Raw genomic sequence first — 23,911 nt, 5'->3', positions numbered from 1 at the left:
CAATCTAAAAAAGAAACATGTCAGACACCAGCAACAGCCACTGGAGGGATGCTGTGCTGGGGATTGATAGGACCAAGTTGCTCTCCACCCGCTAAAGAGAATCAACATGTTAAAAGAATTATCTATCTATCTATCTGATTTGTATTCCGCCCTTCCAAAATGGCTCAGGGCGGTTTACAATTAAAATGCCTCTTTTGTTCAGTTAAGCAGGGGGTAGTGGCACAGTGGGGGAAATGACTTGATTAGCAAGCCAGAGTTTGTCGGTTTGAATCCTCACTAGTATGTTTTCCAGACTATGGGAAACACCTATATCGGGCAGTAGCGATATAGCAAGATGCTGAAAGGCATCATCTCATATTACACAGATGGCGGCAATGGTAAACCCCTCCTATATTCTACCAAAGACAATCACAGGACTCTGTGGTAGCCAGGAGTCAACACCAACTCGATGGCACACTTTACCTTACTCCTAAGAAAACCTGCCCAGTTCCAAGGCAGCTTTGGGCAAAGAAGAAAACTGGAATGATCCACAGTGCACAGAAGAATGAAGCAGGAGCGCTGTGACATGGCAGGATGGAATGTTCAGACTTAGGTGAGGGGTCACTTTTTTTAGTTCTCCCTACCACACCCTGCAAGTAAGGGGCGGGGGAGGGAAGTACACAAAGAATTGTCTTGCCTAGAACCATTCTCCCCAAAGTGCTGGGGTTTTTCCTTTAAAAAACCAAACAAAAACTTCAGGAAATTTACTTCCAAAGGAAGCATTTAAAAAACCAACCAGTTTCAAGTTGTATAATCCATTTTACCACCTCATTCTCCAGTATTTGTCGAAGTTTAGGAGTATTTATTTATTGTTGAATTTATATGCCATCTTTCATTAAAACAATCCCAAGGCGGTATCCGTTCCAACAGGTGGAATCTGATGGTTACTGGATTTCACTTGCTGGAATCCTGTAACTAGTAAAAAGGGAGCACCTGAGTGAGAAAGAAGGGTCTGAATGTTTAAAGCAAAAGTACCCTACATAGGCCACTAAAGACCCTAATATAAATATTTCATTATACATGACTGAGATAATGGCATATTCTTCTTTGGCCTCCATTTTCCTCTGTTGTCTCCTTGTCCATTTCTAGACTGTTAGATCCTTGGGGCAAAGACTTTTCCTCACACTCTCTGTGAAGTGCTATTTACACTGATGGTGCTATATAAACAAACACAACAATCATCATCATCACAGGCACTAAGCCTCACCATATCTGTGACTAGAAAGACCAGAAAGCTGAATTATGAAGCAAAGGGGGCATCATCTGTGTTTGAAGATCTCCGCGAGATCGTCCTCAAGCTGCTTTATGGCGCTCCAGATTCCAACAGTTTTAATGGGGAATTCAGCAGCCCCTTCTCTTTTTATATCCCTAAATTATTCAGTTCTCTTTCTTGCAGGTAATCCTTTGTAATAAAACCACTGCAGCTAGTTTTGGTAATATATTTATGGTAATACAGTTGAAAAGAGAATCATTCAAAGCTCCACTTCTTAATCCAGCCCTAGAAATCAGAATCCTGTAGATACAGCATAATAAAGAATGTCAAATACCAATACCACCCCAGGCAAAAAAAATTTTTTAAGGAAACTTCATAAGGAAGAGATTTAAAAGAATGTTTTATGCCAAACTGAGGTGTAGAACTCCCCACAAAACATGGAATTCACAGCAGCAGAAAATTCAGAGCTCGTTTTGACAGACTGAGTGGGAGAAAACATATGCATTAATAGTACAGTTCTTGTACTATACTTTCACCAGTAACTGGTACCTGGAAGATCACGTATTCCTATAAACTCTCTCTTACACACACACAATCTATAATCTGGACTTGGATCTTTCCATCCGAAGCAGTTCAGATTAACTGAACAACGAGTGTAGCAGCTATAGATTCTCACAGAAAACCTATTGTGCACATAACACTTTTTTATTGTTCACTTGAGGCAGATTTAAAGTACACTGGCCCTTGGATCACAACCTTTAGAAGCAATTTTTATTCAGTAAGGTTTATGAAGCCCTCAAATTCCACAAGGCAACATAACCAGCTAGCTAATTTAAAGAGGATTTAGGAGACTTCTGCGCCTGTGAACTCTGTTAAGTCTTGCATAGTGCATAGGCTTGCCTTCCTGCAAACATGTTTTATGAGATCCATCCATTAAACCTCCTACAATCATAAAAGGTCAGTTAATTAAGACAAAATACAGACATGGGTATATCCATACATTTTCATTAAAAAAGACACACATTTCCCTTGTAATTCTACAGACTTCCTCCTCCAATTTCCCATTTCTAGCAATCTATTTCAAGAAGATTAAATAGCTTGTTTATTTTGTATGTTACTGTGTAAGGACACAAAAAGTAGGCATCTTCAGCAAGGACCATGTCAGTGACCCCACTATCCAAGCTTGTTGGTTTTTTTCTTGGATAAGATAAATATTCACTTTGCACTTCTTCAATCTCACTCTGAAATTAACAATTGTCAACAGAAGTACAGAGCACACAGACAAACTGCTTTCCTCCATGGGGTCCCTGTTAGTAAAAATCATTTTGTTCACATTACAACATTACCCCAACTGCAGCATTCTCCTTCTCATTCTGCAGCAGCATTCATAAGAGTGGATGTCATTTATCGATTCATTCATAAGGCAAAAAGAAAAAGAAAAAAGAAGGCACATTCAGGAACGCTATTGGAATGGAACTAAACCTGGCTCCTGCATATGGTAACCCTACTGCCTGTGGTGAGAGGGTCAGATTTTGCTTGACATCTACACTATTTTTTTACTTCATAAAACTCAATGAAAGTCATTGATAATGAAACCAGTCCCCCATAAGCATATCCCCCACTGCTTCATCTAAATCTAGAAAGGTTCTCTTGTGTCAGAATGGGACTGAATTCTGAGATCTTTAATTCATTGGCATGCCTTCTAATTTACTTCAGCAAGTTTCCAATGAAATCCAAAGCTGCTCACAACAGGTAACTAGTTATCAAGCAGGAATCCTTAAGAACAATAAAGCACAGGTCCTCATCAAGCACAAGATATCATCACAACCTCTCTGCAACTGGTAATTCCAGGTAGGCTTTTCTTAAGTCACACTTCTGGCAAAACAGTAAATCAGAAAAAGTCCTTCTATGCTCCTGGACATTCTTCTTTCCATTCCTGTAGGGAGGAGTTTTCTGCCCCCATCCTACGCTTTCGTGGCAAAAAACCAAAACATAAAACCCAAAGAGTACAATTAGCCTTATAGATCACCCTTTAGAGAGATAGGTCCCTTAGACATGTTAAGAGCAAACATGTTAAAAAGGTAAAACTGGTCTTTGTATTATCTCATTTTAAACCAGACATGCTATTTTCAATGAGAGAAACAACTGAGCCAAATAACGGGGCGGGGGGGGGTGGTTGCATGGATAATGCATGATATCTAAAGTGATATTACACACTTCAAGAATCATACTTAAAGATGTATGTTTTACTTGAATATTGCTATCCCACGGCTCAAGTTTAAAAACATATTCAACCACTGTGTAATCAAGTTTTCTCTGTAAAACTGACAATGCTTATTTCCTGGCATAAACTGGAATACCACAAATGAGTTACATCAGTAAACAAGATGACGAGTTGCTCTGTTTAGTTCTAATGCTTTCCCCCCCAGTCAAGTAAGAAAATGCTTTTCCATTCCCAGCTGAACATTACTTAAAATGCACTCTGGGTCACTTCTTAGTAATTAACTCTGCCATGGAATCTTCTATATGTTTTGTAACTTCATTTGCATTCAAAGAGCTGTTTAACCTAGCTTCTAGGCTGGCATTGGTGACATCATACTTGGCTCTTTCCACTGGAGTTTACTTCAGCTAAAGCTTCAGTGCATTAATAATGTTAGAGTCTGGCTTCTGTAAGGACAGCTATGGCACAATAGCACACCGGTAGAGGCATCTCACCAGATATGCATATTTCAAGAGGCTGCTCTATGGAGAATGAATGAGCCCGGTGTAAGAGTGCATTTCCAGTGGCAGAGTAAGAGGCAGAGCCTGAACAGCTCATCAACGAAGCAACCTCACTCCGGAGAAGAACAGAAGAACCAGGGGACTGCTTAAGACAGCAAATAAATGAGAATGCAAAAAAAAAAAAAAAAAATTGCAGGCAGCTGGGCTGTGCTAATTTCTTCCAAGGGGAATCAGGCTGGTTTCTAATGGGCAGCAGCACTGGCTGAGAAGTGGAGTGGAATGAAATGGGGAGATGGACAGCGCCTGCCGATTTTCTCATCCATTCAGAAAACCTTTCCCAAGGAGCCAGAGAGCGAAGAATCCATGGCAGAAACACATGCTGCAGCTGCTGCTCTATCACCCAGCACAGGCTCACAGCCCAAAGTGCAGCAGCTGAGATTTTATGGTGGGGGGGGATCTATCCAAGCTGAGAGCGTCTTCGGACATCTCACCACCGCAGTCAGTCCCAATCCCTTCACATGCACGCATCAAAGGGCTATGCTGCACTGTAGCCCGGGAGTCCCACTGATAACATCCCCCTGCAGGAAGCGCAGAACAGGCACCTCCGAGAGCCCATCTGGTCTGTGCTCGTGTGCAGGTGTGTGTAATAAAATATGGGCAGGGATGCTTCGGGCAGAGGCACTGCGGTGTAGGTAGCAGTGCCCGCAATTTGTCCCTGCCTGCCTGCCAGCACGAATGCTCTTTGCTGGGGGCCGTTTCTGCAAGCTTCAGTTCCTATTCACAACATCCCAGCAGCCAGTAGGGAATCAGACTGCAAGAGGCACCTCTAGGGCTGAAGTTCTTCTCACGGGCCGGAATCCCGCCTCGCTTCTCTTTGCCCCTCTCGCCAGTTCCATCCTCCTGCCCGTGCCCGGTACCCAGTCACGATTCCTAGCAAGTTCTCTCCGCCCGCTAGCCAACCCCTCCGCACCCGCCCGCATCCGCTTCCTCCCGGAGATGTGCTGTTGCTCCCCGCACTCACTGCCTTCCAAGCGCACTGCCAGGCTGACCCTTCCGGCCCATTGCCATGCCCTCTTCCCCTGCCCAGCCCCGAGCCCTCCTTCGTCCCTCTCTTTGCCTCCATCCCTCAAGCCTTCCTCCTGGTGACGGGCCAGCACCATCAGCCCTCCCTCGGCCATCCTTCCGCCCCATCCTTCCCTCTCCTCCTCTTGGCACCTCCTGGAGCCCCAAGCACCTTCCTCCCGGCCACCCCAGTCGGCTCCCTCCATTGCTGGAGCGAGTTGCCAGTTCCCGCCTCCCACACTGGTCCCTTCCCTGCCGGCAAGAAACCAAACCAAACCCTGCAGCCCAGGCGCCAGGAGGAGGCGAAGAAACCCGCGCCACAGAAGCAGCCAAGCGTTAGAAAAGGCACTCGGAGCGAGCGAGCTCAACTATCCCAAGGAAGCAGTCCGGGGCATGTTTTGACCTGCGGGTTGGCCAGCAGCCGCTCCAGGACCCCACGGTGAGTCCAGGGACGCGTAAGGCTGGACGAGGGAGCCCGCAGAAGCAGGCAAACTTACTTGTCAGCAGCAGAAGCAGAGCGGGCTGCGCTTTACCCCGCTTCACCGGCTCGCGCACAGCATGGTGTAGTTGCTTGCTCCTCGCTCAGTCCCGTCAGCCAGTCACAGCGAGCGAGCGAGCGCACGCGCCGCGGCCCTCTCCCTGTGAATGGGATTAACCAAGCGCGCATCCCAGGCTCTGGAGCTGCTGAGCAACATTCAGGCATGCTCAGTCGGCTGACCTTCTCGGTGTGGAAAGTACCACTGAGAGAGGAGGACAGGGAATGGCGGGGGGGGGGAGGAAGAGACGTGAGCCGGGTGCTACCATCTAGCAAAGCGAGCTAAAAATAGCCACTGAGAAGACGGGTGGGAGGAGAATGAGAACAGCTGGAGCTTAAAGGAACAGGAGCCGGGTTGGAGCGTCGCGGTCTCGGTTATTATAACCTCAGGACCCAAAAGAAGGAGATCAGATAGACAAGAGCGCGGGGAGGGCTGTCTTCCCACCGCCCACTCAGAGCATCTCTCTCTCACACACACACACGTTAGATAGATAGATAGATAGATAGATAGATAGATAGATAGATAGATAGATAGATGACCTTTCCTTATTTAAGCTGTGGCAAAACAGACTTCTGAGGCTATGTGTATTTCCAAAAACCATAAACTGCGTAAGCATTAAATGGTGTCAAGTCGGTGTGGACTCTTAGGGACCACATAGATAGATTCTCTCCAGGGTTATCTGTCTTCAGGTTGGCCTTGAAGGTCTGTCAGTGGTGCATTCATTGCTGTTGTAATCGCGTCCATCCACCCCGCTGCTGGTCATCCTCTTCTTCTTTTTCCTTCAACTTTTCCCAGCATGATGGACTTCTCAAGGGTGCTGGGTCTTTGCATAATGTGTCCCAAGTATGATAGTTTGAGCCTGGTCATTTGTTTATTTCTAAAGCAACTAGGGTTGTAACATATGGAAGTCCAATTCTTTCTTTCCCCCACTGCATGCCACCACACAGTAAACTCTCTCTCTTTACTCACCAGCCTCCAAACAACAAGATTTGAATTGTGTACTTAATAACCCAGACCGTCACATGGAAAGAAGGGTCCTTGCAGATGCTGAGAGTTTTGTGCAATTACTGTACAGATGGTGTTCAGTTGGTGCATGAGATACAGATGTCTTTCCTCAAGTGACAGCATTTTCTCAGCACTCAAGCTGCAATATCTTGTCACTAGGAGATGTGATTGTACCCCTACCCAATTGACCAGTGTTGTGTGGATATATCATAGGCACATAGCCAGTGATGTCTGTAATTTTGTCACTAGTGTGACACTAGTAGTGTCACCCAAACACATGCATTTTGAGATCCTTTCACATCTCAGCAGAGTGCTGATTCCAAGATCAGGACTCATGAAACTGGCCCTGCTGTTGGACTACAACTCCCATCATTCCCAGCCACAGTGGCCAATAGTCATGGATGATGGGAGTTGTAGTCCAAAATCTGCAGTCAGGCTGATGTTGCACAGCCCTGGCTTAGACCCCCCATGAACATGGTTTGTTAAACGTTACTTCAATTGCACAGGAGTTGTTTGTGGATACATTTCTGGTAACACATAAAACATCAACAAAATCACACAATCATAAACAGCAGAAGCATCATCAACCAGCATAAGACCTGCTAATCTCCAAAATCAGCCAGCAAATGCCCTCTTTAAAATTTGTGTCATCTGGGATACTGGTCCATAGCCCTGGGGCCATTGTAGAAAAGTCCCCGCTTTTTGTTAAGGCCAAATGGCAACCATGGCACAGAAATTGGGAGAGGGCAAAGAAAAATAAAATTGTGGGGTTGGGAACATAAGATAAGAAGAAATAGTTTGAGCCAGCTACACAATTTCTTTCCCATGCTAGGAACTAGCTTAAATTATCAGCAGTGTTGGACCATGGGTTTCAAGTGGAAGACATCCATGAAAAGGTGATCAGTGACATCACACTGAATGGGACTCCTCTCAAGAGTGTTCTTAGTTTCACATGGCCCAAGGTTTGCTGTGTTCCTTCATATGCAAAACTACCCTTCCATACATCCCTCAGCCTTGGAGATGCACTGGGATTGCTCTCTTGTATACAGAATATTTGTATATGTGGTGGATGCAGAGCTAGGAGTTTTCAGGACTTGTTTGTCACACCAAGGCCATTCCTTGTTAGAACATTAAGGATGTGTACAGTGATCTTCTCCCTCTTTATTTATGGTGGCCTCCTCAGTAATAGTCTCCCAGTTCTATTACTTCTTCCCTTGGAAGCCCATTTGTTAGAGTCCTTGCTAAACATGTTTGTATAGAGTTGCTCTCAGAGCCATGGATAAGGGAGATGTTAGATTCTGTGGCCTCTGTTTTTAATTTATTGTATACTGCTTTGTGATGCTTTGTGGTTTGGTTTTATTTATTCTGCTTCTTGGGCATTGGCATGGCAGTTTTAAAATCCCAGGAAGAAAAGAGCAGTTATTCACAAAGAAAGCATCAACAGAATAGCAAAGTATGTTCGCAACCATCAAAAAATAACCACATTGCATATGTCCAGTCATCACCTGTGCAAGAAGCAAGAACATTGGACACTGATGGGATGGGGTCATAGCTCAGTGGAATAGTACCTGCTTTGCATTCAGATGGTCCCAACATCAATCCCTTTCATCTCTAGATAGGGCTGGGAAGGAATCTTGCCTTAATTCCTGGAGAGCTGCCTCCAATCAGTGTAGACAATACTGAGCTAGATGGGTCAAGGGTCTGACTCAGTAGGGCAGCTTCCTATGTTCCTATGGTGGCATAAGTTACAATGGTGGCTGTGTAAACCTGTAGCATTCAAACAAATGCTACATCTGAACTCACTGGCTGACATCCAAATTAACTTACTGAACAGTACTACTCGGGAAGTGGTCTAAAAGGGATCCTCAACATTGGGCCCCCAGATGTTCTTGGACTTCAACTCCCATAATCCCCAGCCAAAGGCCACTGAGCCTGGGGATTATGGGAGTTGACGTCCAAGAACATCTGGGGGCCCAACGTTGAGGATCCCTGGAAAAGACTGCTGAATTTCAATAGAACTAGTAAATTCAGTTAAGATGTCAGTCACTGGATCCACAATTCCAGAAAAGGATTGAGTAAGAACTCACCAGGGCGGGTTGCTCTACATGTTATCAGATTCAGGAATGAAACCCTGCCCCACGTGCTATGCTGTACATGTCATCCATTACAAAGCAGGGCCTTCTCAGTTGTGGCATCTTAATTACAGAACAATGTTCCCAGAAAAGCTTGCCAAGCCCATTCACAGTTTGTGTTTTGCTACTATGGGTTGGACCTGTTTTCCAGTCTTCCCTAATATATGCTTCTGCTTGAATGGCTTTTTGACAAGTCTTTTGTTATTGTTTCTGCTTGTTTTCATCTAACCTGTAATTTGTTTGTTGTTTGCACTGGCAGAGGAAGCCAGCTGGCGCCCTTCCCCCCCACCACCACCAAGCTTCCTGCATCTGCTGTCTGACTGCAGGGTGTGTGGCTGGGGTGCCAGGCGTGGCCTCTGATTGGCGGCAGCCTGGATTCTTTGAACCTGTCCGCTCAATGGTGGCTCCGCCCCGGTTGTTTGTAATATCATCTTAATATTTTGTTGTTATCTTTTTGGCTCAGTGACTACAAATGGGAAAAGAAAACTTCTTGACAAAGGGAAGGGAGGAGGGAAAGAAGGGGAGGGGAGAGGAGAGGACTGATGAGACCTGGAAACCAAAATAATATGACATGTATCCAGGGTAGCTGCATAAAGTCTTTTAGTATTTTATGCTTAAATATCATTCTGTATGGATTGGAAACAATAATAAACATAGTTGAAAATGGCAATTATGAAAACATTTCTTCATATTTCTTCATATTTAGTCAGGCTAAATACCAAAAAGTGTAATGTTTGACTATTTTACTTTCCTCACCTTGAGCATTATATAGAAAGGCAACCAAAAAGTGTTTTAAATCAATAATAAGCATAGGCATTTTCTTTCTTTCCCATCTATGTCTTATTAGTAGTCATGTGAAACTTTCACCCACAGATGAGCTATTGAGCCCTGATATAAATCGCAGGGAAAGGGGGTGCTAAAGCATGCAGTACCCCAAGACACTTCCAATTTCATCAGATCTCCAGATGCTCCAAAAAAAGAAAATGTCATCTTGAAACGTTCCAGTGAAATCCTTTGGCTTCAATCTAATCATCCCACTTCATTGTTGAACCAGGGCACTGAGAGATCACAAAAGCACCTGAAAATCAAGTCCTTTTTTTGCCTCAATTTTCTGTGTAAAAGATAGACATTGTCAAGTTGTGCTCTGTGCTACAACTCCATTCATTGGGTTCTGCCTGAGAGATGTGTATCATGGCGGGGGATGTTGGCGGGGGTAGAATAAGCAGTTTTAAGGAAGAAATTTAAAAACATTTTTGTAGCTGGCTGGCAGGGGGCTGTTTTAGTGGTGGTGCTACTGCTGCCACTTTACTAAGAGGAACAAAGAGTTTTATATTTCCATAATGGAATTATGCCACATGATATAGTGCTGACCACTGGTGTACATGGCTTTAAGGGGGAATTAGACAACTGATAGCCACAGAAACTCTTTTTTATTCTCCTCCCAGACCATTTAGAAAGAATTGCTTTTAGGGCTGCTTTGCTGAGATGTAGCTATATGTCCCTGGGCCCCTGAGGGAGCAGGGCCCACCAGCTGGGTGACAGCTCACCCTTCACACTCTTGACATTGTATGGCTATATGAGACGATTGTAGAAGATATATCTGTTTTAAAATGTTTCCGAGCCAGGAGAACGCATGCACAGAAGTGTGTGCATGAAAGTGTCTGCATGTATTTGAAGAAGGATGTCTCTGAATACCAATTGTAGAGGAGCACGGCAGGAGAGGGGGCATGCCTTGATCTTCAACTTGTGGGCTTGCCAGAGCATCTAATGGCCCACTGTAGAAAACAGGGTGATGGGTTAGATAGGCCTTGGGCCTGATCCAGCATGTTCTTATGAGGAGTGTGTGATATTATTTACATAAGAGCAAGAGAAATGTCAAGATTGTTTTCTTTTTCACCATGTCCTTACTATTCTCCCATAGCAAAGACATGCAGGGGAAGAGAAGGTGGCAAGAGAAAGGTGGCAAGAGAAGGTGGCAACCTATAAAGCCCTAAATGGCTTAGGCCCTGGGTATTTAAAGGAACACCTTCTTCATTATGAGCCCTATCACCCACTGAGGTTGTCTGGAGAGGTCCATCTCCAGTTGCCGCCAGCTCGGCTGGTGGCCACACGGGGACTGGTCTTCTTGGTTGTTGCCCCAAGACTGTGGAATGTGCTCCCTTCTGAGATACAATCCTCTCCATCTCTGACAATTTTAAAAAAGCATTTGAAAACCCACCTCTCCACCCAAGCCTTTTCTGCTTTTTAAAAAATTTAAGTTTTAATCTGTTTTTTTACTTTTAGATTGTCCAAATTGTTTTAAGATTGTTGTGTATGTTTGAACTTATTTTATGTTATTGTCAACTGCCCAGAGATGAAAGTTTGTGGTGGTGTACAAATCTGACAGACAAACAAACAAACAAACAAATAAAGCGGGCCCAGGGGCCCATCCTCACTTCTCGTCCCAGGGTCACCTTGCTATGTTCCTGCTGCTTTACTTGCTCCTTTCGTGGCATTTTAATATGCTCTGGCTAATGAGGATGCACCTGCTGTTTTAACTATTTTCATTCTTTTGTATATCGCTGTGTGTGAGTTTATAGAAACAGAGCTTGAAAAATAGACCTGGTATCCACAATGCCTACATGAAACTTCCATGTTCAGCAGCAGTATACAGCTGAATACCATTTGGTTGAACAAAACCATGGGATATAGTGATTACCTTCATGGCCTATCTGTGGGCTTCCCAGCAGCATCTACATGGCCCATGCTGGAGGCAGGATGCTGCACTAGATGGAAGCTTGATCTGATCTAGCAGGGCTCTTCTTATATTCTTAACTAGCACTGTCTCTGCATGAGTGCTGCTGAACCTGTAACCTGATCAACCTGTATAATTGTCAATAAATTCTGAGGGGAAGAGAGAAGAGACAGACACAGCCATGGAAACTGAGGTGGCCTCTCCCTTCCCCCAACTGACATGAGATGGAGTGTGCATGGATCCTTTGGCACAGTTTGGTTTGAATTCAAGCTGAATTTGGACCAAACCGCAGGTATGTGATCCAGTTTGGTCAAACCAATTGGCTGGGCTGGTCGCTTTGGCAAAACAGCTCGAACCGCTTCAAAGCAGTTCATGACCAAACCTCTCGAATGGGCCTGGTTCGTGGCAGCCCGGCTCGTGATTGAACCGGTTCTGCACATCCCTACCCAGAGTTACTGGGGACCATCTTGCTCTGAAGGGAGAAAGCAGGGCAGTCCAAGACTGACTGACATGAAGAACAATATGATACACACAGCCCATCTGCTGGCGGGTGCTCAGCATTCTCAAGCTATGTCATGGAGAGAGCAACATGGAAGCATTCTCAGGCTATGCCCCTAAACCTGAGAACAGTAGCGGGGCATTCCTAGCTCAAGCTGAGTAGGAGTGGAACATCAACAGTGTGCCCCAGTGGCAGCGGTGGGTGGTGGGATGGCTTCCAAGGTGTTGGAGGCCCAGCACTTTCCGCCTCTTGCATCCCTCTCTGTACTGGTGCCTGAGGTGACTGCCTCACCCTGCCCACCTGATCGATTTGACCTCATACCCACGGTTTGGTCCAAATTCAGGTTGAATTCAAACTGAACTGCACCTTCAAAATGGGCGGATAAGCTCCCCAACCCATGATAGTTCTGATGTGAAAATTTAATACTATAGTTTTAGTACTATAGTCCCAACCTTAATGTTGTATAAGGGCTAGTTGAGAGATTCTGTAATACTTCAGATTGAAGAATAATAAAGCAATAATCCTACTTCAGTTTGACAAGCTACAATGGTTATATAAGTTTCTTAGTTTCACTATCAATATTCATCAAGTGTGGCTAAAGGAAGCCTTTAGAGGCATGACAAAAATAGAAAAATTCCATCCTCGCTAACTCATGACTGCCCAGATCCTACTCCCTGTGTCATACTTGGTGAAAAAGTGGGATGTGGAGGTCACAGAGCTTACCCTTCATTGTTATTACTACAACTTGGAAATGAAAGAAGCTTTGATTGCTGAACATCCTACTCTTAGGAGAAGTGGATATGAAAAAGCACACAACTACAGCAACTTCCCTCATTTCCATTCATCAAGGTAGACGACTGAGTTTTCATTTATTTGACTTCTCAACATGGTGCAGAACAGTCTTTTGCAAATATTGCTACAGAATATAGTGAAGCCCGCTAGTTGTGACAGATTTTTTAAAAAGGATTAAACATGCCCATAGAGGAATTGGGGATGGATCTACTGTATGAACAGCAATGAAAACATTGACTAAATTCTTGGGGGGGGGGGATAGTTGGATAAATTTTCCCAAGTGTCTGAATCCATTATGCATTGCTTCTAAGCATCCACAGGCATTTCACGGTCCACTACTGAAAGCAAAATGTCCACCACTGAAAGCAGAATGCTAGTCCAGATGGATTTTGTTGAGATCTAGTGAGACAATTCTGACTTTCTTTATAAAATGAATGTCTCAAGAAAGGAACTTGGCAGGCAGGGGATTAATGCCATGTTCCCAGCAGAGAACAGAGAGTGACCTAGTGGAGCAACTGCTGCTGAATCAACTTGAGGAGAGGAGAGGAGAGGAGAGCCTGGGTGCCACAGGTGATGACATTGCACAGATTGAGGATGCTACATGCAAAGCCCCGGATAGCAGGCTTCCTTGTAGGGCAAAGAGAAGACAGATCAAAGATAAGCAACCTCCTTTTTTACTAAGTGCTTCCAGGGGTTGTTTGGCCAGAGTTTCCCATGCAGTGTATGTAACTTCTTGCTTGTTCCACATTAAGCTCAAGGAGCCACAGTCTATTGACATCCAGGGATACCTTGAAGATACAGAAAATAAATCCCTGGCCTATGATGCAGAGGTATCTTAGTGGGGTTCCAACAGTATTCTTGCATCCTCAAAATCACATGTTCCTTAACATAGGAGGCATTGGTTGATAATGTAGAGTGTTTGGCTTAGTGAGAAGCTCATTAATGAAGTCATTAATTATAATTATCCAACTTAATCATTCAACTTGTATCTAATATGAAGTAAAGTTTAGCCCCCAATTTGGTTTTCAGTGCTAGAACTAAACCAGGACCAATGGTCTGTAAGTACTGGCCTGATTGTGCAAATATATTTCCTTCATCTCTGACAAGACCACAGATTAGAGATTAGGTCTTCTCCTTTTTGCATTTTTTTTCTCCTGAGCAATCCTGAGAACCAGAATATCTTCCTTTTTTTCAAAACAAGTGAAACCGTAATTGGTTACGTTCCTGTAGTTTTGTTTTATTATATTTCTGCAGAAATGATAAAACGAGGATTCAGTTACCATTCCACAATACCATTCCACAATGGTACCATTCCACAATAGCAAACCATTTACCATTTACCATTCCACAATAGCAAAAAAATGGGAGTTTTGCATTGGCAAGAATTGAAAGTCGAGCCTCTGAATACCAGTTGCTGAAATGCACCCTTTGGTGTACAGCTATTAATTGTCTGTGGGCTTCCCAGGATAGGCACTGTTGGAAACAGGATGCTGGGCTAGATGAACCTCTGCTCTAATCCAACAGGAGACTTATGTTCCATGGTAATCACTTACTAAGTCTCCTCTGTAACTTGATGCAGTAGGAACACTTCTTTTGGTCTCTTGAAAGGACATAATGACCAACTTAATCACCCACTAAAAACATCTGTTAAAATAAAGATCTGTTGTGTTTCTCTCCAAAAATCTCCCACAAAAATTTAGTGCAGGTCTTCTGAATTAATGCACCATAAAGAACTAGACAGAATATCCATTTGGTAATACTCACCTAGAGGGCTTTGAGATTAAATTTATCTGCCAGATATATTCGGACTGGTTACTAGCAACTGTTGCAAGGCCTATTCCATTCTGAGTTGTTTTCTAGAACCACCTACCAACAGGGCGAGTTCTTACTAGCATATTCTAAAAGCTAAGCCTGAGGCTTTATATCCAATCCTCATTCCCCTGTCATTCTTTCTCTATCTGCTTATGTAACAGATGAGGACAGATGCAGGACCAATTAGAATCATGCAATCTGCATGATCAGACTGACAAGGGGATTGTGTATGGATGGACCCCAGGAGAGAGAAAAGGCACTTCTTTCTTCTAGGAATGCATCACAGCATGTTTAAGTGCTGCATCATTGAAATGAGTGTGCTGGAGACTAGTTTGCATATGTACCCAAATCTATAGCTCACACTTGGCATCTTAGGCAAATATTTGCACACATGAGTATTTCAGATTTATAAATGTCTGGTCTGTGTGGGAGCTTCCTATGTTCTCTATTTTAATCTTTAGCACTAAAATCATCTATGCAAAACAAAAGGGATACCAGGCACATCTTTCTCTTATATAGACTTCTGCCTACTCAAAACTTCCCAATGTCTGCTGTGCGGAACACTTTTCTGAGAAATCAGTTTGATTGTGTGACTGTGTCACAGGTATCATATGACTTCCTGGTTAAAGGAAATCAACTTTTTCCCTCCCCTGTGAGGCTCAGTTGGCTCCTTTGACATTCTGACATGACAGCAGCCAATTTATTATTATTTCTATTATTATTTATTTATTAGCAAAGTTTATATACCACTTTTCAAAAAAAAATTCTCAAAGCAGTTTGCATTTTAAAAAGAAAAAGTTTGCTTCATACACAGATTTGCTTCAGTCAGATGTGGAGAAAAGTGATGGGGTCCTTTTTCAACAGCAAAGGGGATACCAAGGTGACTAAAGGATCCTCTCCTCCCCCTCCCCCAGTACTTACCTTCCTGGTCTTAGGAACATAGGAAGCTGCCTTATACCAAGTCAGACCATGGGTCCATCTAGCTCAGTATCATCTACGCTGACTAGCAGGGGCTCTCCAAGGTTTCAGGCAAGAGTCTTTCCCAGCCCTACCTGAAGATACCTTGGAGTGAACTTGGGAGCATCTGCATGCAAAGCAGATGCTCTAACCCCCTCCCATGTGCTTCCACCCCCCACCCCCCCAGTCAAGCTCCGATACTACAACTGGTACTTAGCGGGGAGAAAAGTACATAGAGAGAAGGAACTAGGGAGAGAGAACACTAGGCAAGAAGTAAACAGCTCTGGACTTCACAAATATGCACTCTATTCATGGTTAAACTTTGATCACCACCATAGGTACTTTTTTGTGTGATTGTGGGAAATCTATATTTGCCTTGTTCATCTCTAGTTTGGCTCTCAGAAGATTTGGATAGATTTCTCTGTTTAGGATGGCCTTTGGAATTCTGGAGGGGTGAGAAACTGATGAATTTACTATAGTTTATTTGACTTTTGGTTTTAGGGTGTTGTTAACATGGATTTTTAATAAATTTATTGTATTCGTGATTTATGACGTAAGAGCTTTCTGGAGCCATCTAGTCCAGCATCCTGCTTCCTACAGAGGCCAGCCAGAAGTCCAAAACAAAGCATGAAGCTAACAGTCTCCTTCTTGTTCCCCAGCAACCAGCATACAGTGACACTCTGCCTCTGCACAGGTCCTGAAGAGCCATTACAGTAGCCATTGAAAGACCTACCCTCTATGCATTTGCCCAGTTTCTTTTAAAGTTATTTATGTTAGAGGCCATCTCCATTTTATGGCAAAGATTTCCACGCCTTGGGGCTATTCTCACAATCAGGCAAAATCAGGCTAGGGGAGCCTAGCCCGATTTTGCCTGATCATGTAAACCACCGGGCTCACAGGTGGTTTACAAGCAGCTAGCCTGCTTTAGTAGCCCTCCCTTTAGCCCGGGGTTGCAGAGTGAGCGCTCCGCAAACCCAGGCTGCCTGATCGTGAGTAGTCACAGCACAACTCCATTCCGCAGGCGAATAGACCCCTGGAGGGGAGGAGAAAAGCCGCCTCCCAGTTCCAGGGGTCTCCCCAGTATGCCCTGCGCACTTGCACTCGAACTTCCAGGGGCCACGCAGCCCCCGAGTTCCCCAGCCCCTGCCGGCCCCGCCATGGAGCCGGCAATCGTGTAGGCGGCCAGTCCGGCCACCCAGGGCTCCCGCCACGATCTTCTGTGGGGAGCCCACAATAGTGGCAAAAGCAGGTCTCACTGATCGTGAGACCTGCCTCATTGTGTGTGTTTTATGTTTATGGTTTAAGCTGCTTTGAGAGCCCAGTGGAGCAATTTAAAAAACAAAACCTATTGATTCCTGACCACTCAAGGAGGCTATTCCCACAATCAGGCGAAATCGGGCTAGGGGAGCCTAGCCCAATTTCGCCTGACAGTAAGAACCACTGTGCTCACAGGCGAGCCCGGTGGCCTCCAGGCAGTTAACCCGCCAAACTACCCTCCACTTAACCCAGGTTTGCAGAGTGAGCGCTCCACAAACTCTTTTTTTTTTTTAATCATGAGTTGCCGTGGCACGGCTCTGCGACGCAGCAACACACAAGCAGACCCCTGACCGAGAGGCTGAAAAGCAGCTTCCCGGCTCGGGAGTCTCTCCAGCATGCTGTGCGTGCTCGCACAGGGCATGCTGGAGCTTCCAGGGGCCACGTGGCCCCCAATGCCTCCAGCCCCCGCCGGCTCCGTAACGGAGCTGGCAAGTTGTGTGGGCAGCCGCCCTGCTTGTCTGTGTGGAGAGCCGGCTAAGCCCGCTCTCCCCACTAACCCCCTCATGGCTCTAACCCCACTAACCCCTCATGGCACTAACCCCCTCATGGCTCTCAAGAGCCTCAAGGTTTTCGAACAGCAATAAAGTGCGGGGTCTTCAACTTTGAACTCAGACCGAGCAATTATACTCACTGTACAGACACTCTTGCATGTTTCCATTCTCCTAGTACAGACATTGCATGGACCTCATGTGATTTCCACAGCACCTCCTGCTGACCTTCTGCTGACCAGAAGCCTGCAGCATCTGTATAGGGAGTAAGATTGTCCTTAGAATGTGTGTGAAATCATTGCAGATCCTGTACTTTATTGCTGTCTCAAAACTTGCCCCAAGTCTTCCTGACCTGCCTAGGATGTGAACAAGTCATAAGAGGACAAAAACTTTCCCACTTCAGCCAACTTTCAAGTGAAGTCTTGTGTAGACCTCCTGATCTACTCTGCATTTTATATAGATGATGTTGTGCATCATGGCCATCAGATTCATTTTTGTTTGCTATGCTATACACTCCTTTGGACTCCAGTTTCTAGGCAGAATGGGTTACACACTTTATACTAGAACAGCTTCTAATACGACTACTAATACTAGTAGTCATAGTAGTAATAAGAACATTCTCCCTATACATTGTACAGATTTATTTGTGAAATGTTTTTATTTCCAAAGTATGTATACATTGTACAGAGCATTAGGAAAAGAATAATGAGTGCATACTATAGTTATCCTCCAACATATCTTCCTAAAATGCTTATCCTTATTAGTTGTTGGCTCTTTAATAATACATCATTCCCAGTAGGGAAATAGGCAAAAGCTTTCTATCTTCCTTTGTTTATCTTATCTTATTTATATATGTATAGTGCTTGCTGAGAAGCTGTGTTAACTCCAAATGAAATGGTAGGTACATATACTATATTGAAGGAAGCATCACAGAAAGGCTAGATCTCCACTTCCACATTATTGTTGTCTGCTGCACACCTCACAACAACCCCAGATTCAAGAGGTAAGTCCTGGGTTTAGTCCCTATAGGACTTCAGGAACTCAGGCCGCTGGGCTTACGAGGCACTGGTGTTTTGGCATGAAACCTCCCCTTCCCCAGGAGCTGTTTGTTTCCTGCCACAGCAGAAGGCAGAAAAGAGTTTCTGGGCTTGGAAGATCCCACTCAAGCCCAACAACTGAAGAGTGGGCCAGGGAGGGAGACAGAGGCCACCTTTGGACATAACACACTCGCCTTCGGAGGTGAGCGTGGCAGAAAGTTCACTTTCGTGGTCATCCAAATGCATGGAACTGCGGTTTTGTCATGAAAGCAACCTGAAGTTTCACTCCCGAAACCATGAATTGAACCTTCATTTTGTAGTGGGGTTTGCTGCTTGTACCTCAGGTTTGGAGGCGCCTTTGTATCGTCTGAATTCTGTCGCCATCGGAACCTGGATTTTGTGCCATGGATGCTCCTGAAACCATGGAGAGAGTGGCTCAGACCAGGCCAGAAACTTGGCAGCTCCAAGTCTTTGCCCTGCCCCAGCTGTCTCCACAATTCTTCAGCCATTGCCCAGCAACAGGGACGGCTCATCCCAAGCTTCAAAGAATGTCAAAGGGAAAAACTGTTGGGGTGGGGGATGCTGGCTCTCCACTGTGTCCCATGTGTCCTCCCCAGCCCAGGATAATCTGCATGAAAATAGGATGGGATGACAAGACAGGCACTTTGTAGAGAGGTCTACACAAATAAAGTCCAAAGAGATGGAGAAGCATTTGCACAAGCACGCCGAATCCTAGTGGCACCATGAACTGGGCAACCCAGTTGTTTCCCGACAATGAAAACACATGCCAGAGGAGTGATACCCGGGGTGGATTGAAAGGCAGCCCCTGTGATTCTTGAGTGGCTCTGCCCTATTTTTTGTACAAATTAGTAGGGGAAGGGGGGCCCAGCCCATTTCTCTTGGGTGCTAGCACACGCTCTGTGGCACTACCCATGAGAAGAACCATCCATCTGGAGCATTATTCAATCAAACAACAGGAGAGATTCTTCTTGTGTTGTGGTGGTGGTGGTGGTGGTGGTGGTGATGATGATGGGTAATGGTCCAGACCAGACCACTTTCTCATGGGCGTGAAAAGCCATGGAGACACGCATGTGGGCCAAAGGGCTGTCACTGCCCAGCCTCATTGCTAGATCCACGCAAGCCCCAGGAAGGGTACTACACCAACACATTTCCAGGTCATGGTGACTGGTTGAGTAAAAGTGCTCACTCAAGAAGTCTGGTAGTCCCTTGGCACATATGCATGTTTATTTTTGCCCTGTAGGGCCATACAGCTTGCAAGGGATTGCTGAAAATAGGGGCTCCCCTCACCTGCAATTTCCTGCAGCAGCCAATCTGCATATGCCGCCATAATGCTGGTCCAAGTGGACCAGGCCCCAGGAGTCTTTGCCAGCCCTTATATACATATTTGCTCCTAGGAGGTCATCATGACTGCTTCCCAGAGTAACAGAAAAAGAGTGCCCCTCTCTATCCCTCCATTACCAATAATGGATCTTGTGTGAGACTATTTGGTTGTAGGCTCTTACGAGGGTGGCAGCACAAGGGTTGTGGGGGAAAGGGTTTAAATGCAATTTAAAAGGGTTTAAATACCCTTTCCCTACTGAGGGCAAGCAGTGTCAAAAAGGCATGGACACACCAGGCACACTCCCTTGAAGATTGTGGCCAATGACTGCCAACCTGCTGACGTGCTGACACCTTGCTCACAGTCTGGCAACCTGTGAGTGCTATGGAGCTTGCTGGGATGCAGCCTCTGCAGACCAGGGAGAGCGAGAGGCTCCTCTGCCTTGAAACCAGAGGTTGATCCAGCCTGCTGTCATCTGCAGGACAATTCCCAGTTTCAAGGATTAACCTCCGGTTTGTCAACCTGCAGTTTGGCGTTATGTGTGAAGGCAGCCGGAGGCAGGGTAGTGAGTTAGACAACAACAGGGGAGGGGCTGGTAACTGAGGAAGGAGGCAATTAAAAGAGTGCAAGGAATGCACTAGTATATTTAAGCAGCCTGAAGCTGAGGATGAGACAAATAAGTGAAGCAGGACCTTGAATTCATGGTGAGGGGCCAGGTTTGTGAGCACGCCAGTCTGCAGGAGGAGGAAGAGGGTGATTGTAATCTCTTTCCCTGACACATGTGGGGCCAGGCAGGAATTGGGAACACCTCTTCTAAATGTGGCATACAACTTGGGTTGCAGCCATCTGTGCAATGTTAGCCTTAATTTTTGTTCCAATCTGAAGTTCCAGTCTGGGGGAGGGACGATTAAGGTTTTAATTTGTGGGTGATTTTTAAATTGTTACATTGTTTTACATTTTTGTATATGTTTTAACTTGTTTTATGCTATTGTTAACCGCCCAGAGATGAAAGTTTGGGACAGTGTACAAATTTGCTTAATAAATAATAAATAATAAATAAGTGGAGATGTGGGCACTTCTATGTGTGGCTGAACTGACAGTTAGAATGTACACTGTAACTGCTCCTATTTTCTAGTGGGACCACGGTAGTGGTGGGGAAAACTTTAACCCTTGCCTCCACCATTGTTCTTATCTGGATCGGACACTCCATTCCATGGCTGCTCTTTGTTCTGGGAGGACTGCTTCCCAATGGTGGGACAAAGAGTTAAAGCCCTCTCTGCCTCACTGCATTCCCAATTCAAACCGGGGCCAACTACTTGTGTTTTGGTAACAAACACACAGACCCAAATCACATAACAGAAATGTTATCTAATTTAGATCTTCAAGAATGAGCTTTGAGGAATGGGGATAGTTTCAGCTGGACATAATGGAATGAAAACTACTGATTAGGCAAAAAGGACTCTGCCTCCCTCAATATATATTTAGAATGTATATTGCTGACTAGAATTTAAAAAAAAACACCCAATGATTGCCCCAGCAGTACCAAATTGATTTGTGCAGTGCTGTTACCGTTAAAAAAAAAAAATCTGCCCTCCACTCCTCCACACAAAACTTTGGACAGTTCACGTTATCCTCTCCAGGGAGTGTACAGTTGTTAAGAAATGTGCCTCATTTCATAACATGCAGAAGCAGAGTGAGATGTAGGTCAAAGCTGGGTCAGAGCTGTGCGCTGAATGTAAGTGCATTGTTAGAGGCTGGGAATTTCTTCCACAATGCCAGCCTGCTCTTAACACTCAGAGATATTGCTTTTTCTATAGCAATGCAATAAAAAGATTTCTTTTGGTGGAAAACGATAAGGGTGCAACCTACGGTCCTTCAGGCTACCTAACTCAGCTAAAGGGTTCCCTTCAAATGAAGGAGAGACATATAGACAGCATACAGAGAGAGACTTCAGAAGGTTCATATAAACTTGAGTACAGGAAGTCCTCAGACTTATGACACAACTGGTTTCTGAAAACTGTGTCTTAAGTCAAAATGTCTTAATTCAGAATATGTTTCCACTGGGAATCATTATATAAATGGGGGAATTGGTTCCTGAAACAAGGTTGGATACCCTCCCCCACCCCCCACCCCCACTGCTGTGGTCAAAGCTGGTGGTGTGTCAGTCACAGATGTGAAGACATGCAGCTGTGAAGTTGCTGGTGGAGAATCAGAAGTTGCTCACCCTTGCCACCCACGGCCTTCCCAGTCCCTTTCTGGTTCCTTCTCACCTTTCCATAGAAGAAAGGGAGGTAACTGGGTGACTCACCTCCATCTCCTTCTCCTGGGCAACATTTAGACATGGAGGGAAGGAGAGTGGGAATAAATAAATAAATAATTTTAAAAAGTGGTATGTGTGCTGGGAACAGGCTAGGTTTGTTAGAGGTTGTTGATTTTTACCCACAATAGGTAAAACAGCAGAGCACTAAGGAATGAGCACACACTCCAGTTACAAAGTAGGTAGCAGAGGATGGTTTGGATATTATAGCTGTATAGAGAAAACACATGGAGATCCTTGTATGACTAAACACTAAATATTTATTGGTTAAATACACTTAGATAGGAAAGACCTATCTCTAACCTAAAGGACTACATAGTAGATAGGTAAGGAGAGAGAGAGAGAGATGTTTCCATCTGCTCTCTAGGAGGAAAGGAAGGATTGTGACTCAGCACAGGAAGTGCTGCAGAGTCAGTTCAGGGGTCATAGAGTAGGGACAGATAGGGAGACCCTGACTCACTGTCTCTACTCCCAATGCCCCTAGTGGTCATTAGGACAGTTGGTGCAAAAGGTCAATGCACTGGAATTTCATCTCCAACAAGGTTATCCCCTCTTGCCAACACAACACAGGAAGAGCAGGAGATGAAGCAGCAGTAGCAGCAGTGGGGGAGCATCTTGGATGAACAAGCAGCAGCGGCTGCCACCAGAACTGCCAATCTCAATGACAATGTGAGATTGGACCTGTGTTGTCATCACATCCTCCTCTACCTCAACACACTAGAGCCATCTAGTGGAGCCTCCCCTTCCACAGTGAGTGTTGTAAAGTGAAACACAGTTGTAAAGTTGAAACACGATGACAATTTACAAACATCTTGAGTGCCATTTGTCTTAACTTGAAACATCTGAAGTCGAGGACTTCCTATAGTTTATTTAGAGGACTATATTGCAGAGGAAGACTTAACATTACAAATATGACACTGGAGGAGACAACTAACACACTCAGAAAATAATGAGCAAACAGAAAACATTGAGGCTATTCTCACGACAAGCAAAAACAGGACTTGAGGTCTGAAGGCGGGGTTAGCACTCCCGTGTGAAACCTCAGCAAGCTCTCAAACAGGTCTCTGTCAAAAGAGGGTCACCCAGTTCCCAGCCCCTCCTCTAAAACCAGGTTCAGCAAGCAGGGGAGGTTGCCTACCCCCTCCCAGTGCTCAAGTGGAGCCACGGAATGCTGTGGGACACTGCTTGAGGCTCCCTCCCCAGGGATACCATAGAGCTAGGATACCAGAGTGGACTGCAAAGCAAGCAGAAGTTTGCCTGGGGAAAGCCTGTCCAGCAAACAGCACTGAGCTTCCTTAAAGTGGCAGGCACCTTGCAAATGAGCCCAAGGGAAAATATCAGCATAGGAAGCTGCCTTCCAGTGAGTCAGACCATTGGTCCATCCAGCTTAGTACTGTCTACTCTACACAGACTGGCAGTGGCTTTCCGAGGCTCTCAGGCAGGATTCCCGCTCAGCCCAACCTTGAGATGCCAGTCAGGGAGCTCACCTGTGGCATCGCACCCCTGCAACGCTCTTGCTTGCTCTCACCGCCCCTGCAACACTCTCGCTCACTCTCACTGCCCCTTGCAATGCTCTTGCCGCCCCTTACAATGCTCTCGCCGCCCCTTGCAATGCTCTTGCTGCCCCCTGCAATGCTCTTGCTCACTCTCGCCACCCCCACAATGCTCGTGATCACTCTCGCCACCCCTGCAATGCTCTCACTCACTCTCAGCACCCCCTGCATCGCTCTCGCTCACTCTCGCCACCCCCCACAATGCTCTCGCTCGCTCTCGCTGACCCCACAATGCTCTCGCTCACTCTCGCCACCCCCGCAATGCTCTCGCTGCCCCCGCAACAATCTTGTTCGCTTTTGCCACCCCCCGCAATGCTCTCGCCCCTCCTGCTTGTCCCCCGCAAGTCTCTCCCCCCCC

At 45.4% G+C, this 23,911-nt stretch overlaps 1 protein-coding gene and 1 pseudogene across 2 annotated transcripts in view; one reads left to right on the top strand and one right to left on the bottom strand.

Annotated features, from left to right (window-relative positions):
- Positions 1-5,750, bottom strand: part of OXR1 (oxidation resistance 1) — a 377,112-nt gene extending 371,362 nt beyond the window's left edge. For both annotated transcript variants that reach the window (XM_053243630.1, XM_053243631.1), the window contains exon 1: positions 5,533-5,750. The gene's annotated coding sequence lies outside the window, so the exon portion shown is untranslated. The remainder of the gene's footprint in view (positions 1-5,532) is intronic.
- Positions 5,751-13,203: 7,453 nt separating this feature from the next.
- The window catches only part of LOC128323232 (lethal(3)malignant brain tumor-like protein 2), a 49,211-nt pseudogene continuing 38,503 nt past the window's right edge, over positions 13,204-23,911 (top strand).

The sequence above is a fragment of the Hemicordylus capensis genome, chromosome 4 (genome assembly GCF_027244095.1).
Source record: "Hemicordylus capensis ecotype Gifberg chromosome 4, rHemCap1.1.pri, whole genome shotgun sequence".
Taxonomy (NCBI): Eukaryota; Metazoa; Chordata; class Lepidosauria; order Squamata; family Cordylidae; genus Hemicordylus; species Hemicordylus capensis.
Note: the sequence above shows the minus strand (reverse complement) of the source record. Positions and strands in the feature narration are given on the sequence as shown.